This window comes from Cynocephalus volans, chromosome 7, assembly GCF_027409185.1.
Source record: "Cynocephalus volans isolate mCynVol1 chromosome 7, mCynVol1.pri, whole genome shotgun sequence".
NCBI classification, from domain to species: Eukaryota; Metazoa; Chordata; class Mammalia; order Dermoptera; family Cynocephalidae; genus Cynocephalus; species Cynocephalus volans.
The window spans coordinates 49,817,255-49,824,151 of NC_084466.1; the positions used below are offsets into that span (position 1 = coordinate 49,817,255).

Consider the following 6,897-nt stretch of genomic DNA (forward strand, 5'->3'; position numbering starts at 1 on the left):
ATGTTGTTGCAAATGGCAGTATTTCATTTGTTGTTATAGCTGAGTAGTTTCCATTGTGTAGATGTACCACATTTTCCGTATCCACTCATCTGATGATGGGCATTTGGGCTGGTTCCAACTCTTGGCTATTGTAAAGAGTGCTGCGATGAACGTTGGGGAACAGGTATACCTTCGACTTGATGATTTCCATTCCTCTGGGTATATTCCCAGCAGTGGGATAGCTGGGTCGTATGGTAGATCTATCTGCAATTGTTTGAGAAACCTCCATTCCATTTTCCATAGAGGCTGCACCATTTTGCAGTCCCACCAACAATGTATGAGAGTTCCTTTTTCTCCACAAACTCACCAGCATTTATCGTTCATAGTCTTTGGATTTTAGCCATCTTAACTGGGGTTAGATGGTATCTCAGTATGGTTTTGATTTGCATTTCCCAGACGCTGAGTGATGTTGAGCATTTTTTCATATGTGTGCTGGCCATTTGTATATCTTCCTTAGAGAAATGCCTACTTAGCTCTTTTGCCCATTTTTTATTCGGGATGCTTGTTTTCTTCTTGTAAAGTTGTTTGAGTTCCTTATATATTCTGGATATTAATCCTTTGTCAGATGTATATTTTGCAAATATTTTTTCCCACTCTGTTGGTTGTCTTTTAACTCTGTTAATTGTTTCTTTTGCTGTGCAGAAGGTTTTTAGTTTGGTATAATCCCATTTGTTTATTTTTCCTTTGGTTGCCCGTGCTTTTGGGGTCGTATTCATGAGTCTGTGTCCAGTCCTATTTCCTGAAGTGTTTCTCCTATGTTTTCTTTAAGAAGTTTTACTGTTTCAGTGTGTATATTTAAATCCTTAATCCATTTTGAGTTGATTTTAGTATATGGTGAGAGGTATGGGTCTAGTTTCATTCTCCTGCATATGGATATCAAGTTATCCCAGCACCATTTGCTGAAGAGGCAGTCCCTTCCCCAGTGAATAGGCTTGGTGCGTTTGTCAAAGATCAGATGGCAGTAAGTGGGTGGGTTGATTTCTGGATTCTCTATTCTACTCTATTGATCAGTGTGTCTGTTTTATGCCAGTACCATACTGTTTTAGTTACCTTTCTTATCCTTTATTTATTCCTTCTCACGCACTTGCTGGAATTTCATTGATTCAGTAAAACTGTCACTCTCTGTTCCCTTTGCCTCAAAAGCTCTTCCACCAGATATCGTCATGGCTAATACCTATATTCCAAGTCTCTGGTCAGATGTCATTTTCAGGGAAGCCTGTTCCAGAACACCATGTCTGAAATTGAGACTCTCAACCAACTCACCTGTATTCTGTACTTTTATTCCTTCTTATTTACAGCAATAATTACTATATAATGTAATTTATTTAGTTATATGTTTTAATAAGTATGTATTCTTCATTTCCCAATCTAGAATGTGGTATTGAGGATATTAAATAATATACTTATTGATTTTGTTTATTATTTATTTTTTCTTCAACAATCATATAAGCTTCCTACAGGCAGTTATTTTGTGCTTTTATTTACTATGCTACTTATATTTTAATACAAAGTCTGCCTACCTTTGTGATTATTGAATTTTCCCAGGAGAAAGAAATTAAAAAATTAAATATTGTTTGTCTTTGCATTTTTAATAGATTTCTTTATACATTTAACTGTGACATTCTTTGGTTCATGCCAGATATTGTATAGACAGTGTAAAAATTTCCCTTCAATCCTTTTTTTGCTTTAATATTATATTCCAGCCAACATTAATATGGTTATGTCTCATTATTATTTATTGTAGTAACTAAAATTCTAATTGTACACCATAATTTTCAATCTTTTCTTATTATGTTAAGTCAATGTTTCTTACAATTGGAATGCAGCCAGAGTTCCATTTTTTAAGTTAATGCAATAGCCTCTATTTTATTGGAAGACATTAATGAGTTTCCCTTTAGCATAATGACTGTTATAATGAATATTATTAATTTTACTTATAGTTTATTACTCATGTTACATTTCCCCCTTCCCATTCCTATTGGGATTTGCCGAGATAGTTTACCACTCATATGACTTTGCTTTAGGGAATAGCTCTCTTGTTTCTAGAGCTCTTATTTAGTACTTATTTTAAAATTTTATAGATAGTCTCTTATTATCCATTTTATGTATATTTAAAATAAATTGGGCTCTAATATAGTTCATGAACAATATGCTCTCTAAATCCTTGCAAATCCTCTCACTTTGGCTGATTTCATCATTGAAGGATAGTCCTCCTATTCTTTCTTTAGTCTGTTTTCTAATATTAAGACTGAAAAAGGAGTAACTCAGTGTTAATATGACTATTTTTGTTGTTGTTGTTTGTAACTTGTACTTTCTGTCTGGAAGATTATAAACTTATTATGTATTTTTTTCTTTTGAGATCAGCAGTTTATGCCTATGAGCATGTATTTTCTTATAAATCCAATCTGGAATTTATTGAGGTATTCCAATTTGCTAAAATGGGTTCTTACTAAAATCAAGAAATTTTTTTTCTATTTGTTTAATTATTGCCTTCCTACATTTGTTTCATTTTGTCTTCTGAATTTATCCTCTACATTTCTAGCCTTCTCATTTTAGATTTCTACCTGTTTATATTTTTGCCCAATGTTATGAGCTATTTTTTGCACTTCATTTTCTAGTTAATACATATAGGTCCTCCTCCCATTTAATATAGTTTTGTTTGATCAAGTACTTATGTTTTTTTTTTTAGTTTTTAGGTTTGTGTGAGTTATTTTTTAACTAAACTAACTAAAATAATTACTTACAACATTGTGGGAATGACGGATTATATAGGTAGTGTTTTCATTTTGTCTTGCTTCTTGGAAATATACACAAGTATGTGAACTTAATGCCATAAAATTAAAAACAAACAATTTTTAGCATCCTAAAATTGTGCACATTCTTTGTAATCCAACTTTTAAAACTGTGATCATTTCAAAACATAAATGTAAAAATGCACATATTACAAATCATAGCATGCTCCTTGTTTTTATAAAAATAGAAACCACAGAGCTCAATTTCAAAAACTAAGTGCCATTTGACATCTTTCAGACAGAGTCTAGTGAGTCACTTTAAAAAATGATGTATCTGTTAAGTTAAAGAAAATTTCATAAATTAGAATAATTCATTCATGCCTAATCAGAAAAGTTCTATGTAATTTACAGAAGTAGCCCCAGTGGAATTTTGAGAAACAAATGTTCCATGAACATATTTCTATAATTTTTTATCCTTTCTGACATGATAAATTTGACATAATTTATAATATACCTGTGAAAAGATTGATAACATTTATTTTCTTTGGAATTTAAAATAAAAAATAATTAATATTTTGTTTAAGAGGATACAAGAAAAATGTGCAGAATATTTATTCCCTCAGTGGGTTTTAAAGAAAATACTTAAACTCTTTACACTGAATGGCACTGATCAAAAATTTAAAGAACAAAACTTAAATCTTATATATAAAAATTTTAATTTACCTGTATAATTAGTTCACTTGTATGAATATAGTATAATAATTCAAGACACTGTATTCCTATGCACATAATGTTGTGACTTAGTGATATTTATTATAAATCATGCAGAGTGTAGTTTTAACAGTTCATCACCATGAATAAAAAACTAAAATCTTTATCTCCTTAAGTTGAACCAATAAGGTTATAACCATTGGTAAAGAATAGTAAGCACATTTTCAGATATATCAATGATAGATTTTCCCTGAGCTGGCCAGCAAAAATCAAACAAACAAACAAACAAAATTTTGTAACTTTTTTTTTCCTGTAGCTCTTGAAGAGGAATATTAGAAAAGATAGTCTTTATCAATTATACTAACTATAATATACAGTATATTATAGTTACATTATAATATAATATACATTATATTATGTGAATATAGAAGAATATTAGAAAAGATGGCCTGTTATCAATTATACTATGATACACACTAATTATAATATGATATAATATAATGCAATATAATGTAATATAAAATCTTCATGAAGAAGAATGAAATTTCTTAACTTCCCTGTGCTTGGCAGACATATATTTCCCAGACTGTAAGACTGTAGGTTATACCATCCAATTAAAAAATATCCACAAAGATTAATTGAAAAATTTTTTTTAGAAACTAGGCCCTCAGTCTAAACAAAAAGAGCACTAGAAGATATTCAATTCTACAGTGCCTGAGGTTAACAGTAGCAACTATGAATCCAAAATCTATCTAAAATACTGGCTAGATTTATTTAACCATACTCATGAAAGTTCTAGCAAAAGGAGAGTTTAGTCCATTTCTATACTTGAAAACTACCTCAACCCATTTTATCTTACACATTTAGTTTTAAATAACAAGACAAAATTAAGACATAAAAAGAGCATTGAAAAAAATCACATTGTCAAAAGTCAAAATAATCAATAAAAACAGACTCAGCTGAGACACAAATGCAGAAAAAGACATTCAAAGTAACTCTCATTGACATTTTAAAGTATGTAATGGAAAAGGTAGATAACATACAAGATAAACAATTACCACAGAGAGATGAGTATCTTAACTGAGAACCAAGTGAAAAACACAACAGGACACATTTGTCAAGTTCACACAGACAAGAAAAGAATCGGTAAACTTCATAAAAAGTTAACAGCAATCACCCAAAATGAAATGCAGATATTTTTAAGAAGTGAAAAAAAAATAGAATATAAAGAGTTGCAGGATTTTATCAAATGGACTAAAATATGTGTAACTGGAATCCCAGAAGAAGAGAGAGAATGGGTTCGAAGGTATGTTTACAGAAATAATGGCCCAAGATTATTATTATTATTTTTTGGTTGGGTAACTTCAGGTGATTTTATTGTTTTATCCCTGAACTTCAGTTGCCTTATCTATAAGATAGGGATAATAATAGCACCCATTTCATAATTATGAAGATTAAATACATTAATGCAAAGAAAACATTTTTGTATGTGCTTGGAACATGCTAAACACACATGAAATGTTAGCTACTATTATTTACAAATGCCGATGTCTTCAGACAGGGATTGAATGTTTAACACGGTCAATAGGTTTTAGCAGCACTCTTACTCTCTTGGCTCCTAAAACATGACCTCCCCCCGCTCCTTTTCCAAAGCCCATCAAGATAATTGTCCTTAATCTTCACAGTTGTTTGATTTAAGACTACTGTCAGATGGCTATTATCTGCAAAACTGAACAATAAAAGCAATTTTGGCTGTTGTGAGGACAGGACACTAGAGTTTAATCTTCCAACATCATTGACTTGAAATGTCCCTGTCAATATAAGATTTTGTCTGGGGCAGTGGAGAAGCTGAGGCCGGCCCCTTGGTTGTGCTTCTAGCTCGTGGTCTGGTCGTAGTCCTGCTGCAGGTTCTGCTGCAGGGTGTTGGCTGTTTTCTTCTTGAGGGCCATGTTGGGGCTTCCAGTCAGTGAAGGGGGTGGATGAATGAAAGGCAGAGATTTTTAAAGCCACCCATAAGTTTGAGAAATTTCAGTTGCTGTTCCTCATTTTCAAAACCAGCAGTGTCCCACTGGCCAAACCGGGTTCCTGTCCACTTCCTGCCTTCAGAAGCCTCCATTTTGCCTAACTCATCATTGATCTGTTCTTGCAAGGCCTTTCACCCCGCCTCGTCTATGTGCACCTCATCCATGTTACCTTCCTTTTCCAAAACCACCTTTAAGTCTGTGTCTGGCTCCTCCTTCCAAGGGTCTCCTGCTACCCCACTCTCTTTCCTCTTCTTTTCTTCCTTTCCAGAGCTGGATCCTCAGTGACTGCCTGCTCTATCTTTTTCTTGGACTGCATTTTTTACTTCATTGGGCTCTTTGGGTCATCTCCAATTGGGATATATTCTGGAGCCTCCACTTTGACTGGCTTCTTTTTATTTCCTTTCCTAGGGCTGCTGTCCATGGACCTACAGAGCTTGGAAGAGACTGGGAGGGAGTCTCCCTCCTGGTACATTTCTTTTTTCTTCTTCTTCTTTACACTGTGTTCCCTGGGGTTCCCCTCCTTCCTTTTCTGCCCCAAGACTGCCTGATCCTTACCCTCCTTCACCACTGAGCAAGCAAAGAGCATCCCTGGCCTCTCGGAGCCAAGGGTCCTAGACTGAAGAGGCTGTGGTGTCCTTTACCTTTTTTTCCTCCTTGTGTTTTTTGAGCTTCTTGCCAGCTCTGGCCACCTCCTCACCCTGTCTGGGGTCTGAGGAAGTCTTCACCTCGGAGCCATGGCACATGGCTGGAGGTAACAAGGACTTCCTATTCTTTTTCATGCCCCCACTGAGGTACTCTGAGTGACCAGGGACTTGCTTCCTGGGGCTGGGTGACTTCTCTGTCTCTCTGACATGCAATGTGGTCTCACATTCTACATGCTCCTCAGAAAGAGTTCTGTGGCTCTTCTTTTTCTTATTCTTTTTCTTCATTAGAAGCATCTCAGGTACCTGCCCTTGGACTAAATTCTTAGAGGCGGATGTGGCTCTTACAGGAGAATCATCAGCAAAATAATCACAATTGTTTAAAATTGAATATTGAGTCTCTGGTTCTTTGACTTCCTTCTTCATTTTTTCCTTAGGGAGCCCAAAGCCCAGGTCTACTTTGTTTGTCTCGGTGATCATTTCAGTAGACTAAACTTCCCACTGTCACTTTAGAGCCTGCTCTACCATCCCGGGTTTCCACCCCCCACCGAACTGTTGCATTAAATTTCAGATCCAGAAAGCTCAAAGACCACCATGCAGAATAAAAAAACAAAAAACCAAATCAAAACAACAACAAACACACCTAGGTACATAATATTTTCACTAAAGAAAAAAGGAAGACAAATAGAAAATACTAAAAGCAGACAAAATGAAAGGTTGCACAATATACAGGAATCATATATGAGTTGC

The 6,897-nt window shown here is 34.5% G+C and overlaps 1 pseudogene; it reads right to left on the minus strand.

Annotated features, from left to right (window-relative positions):
• Positions 1-5,296: 5,296 nt before the first annotated feature.
• Positions 5,297-6,627, minus strand: LOC134381630 (lysine-rich nucleolar protein 1-like; annotated as a pseudogene).
• Positions 6,628-6,897: the final 270 nt, after the last annotated feature.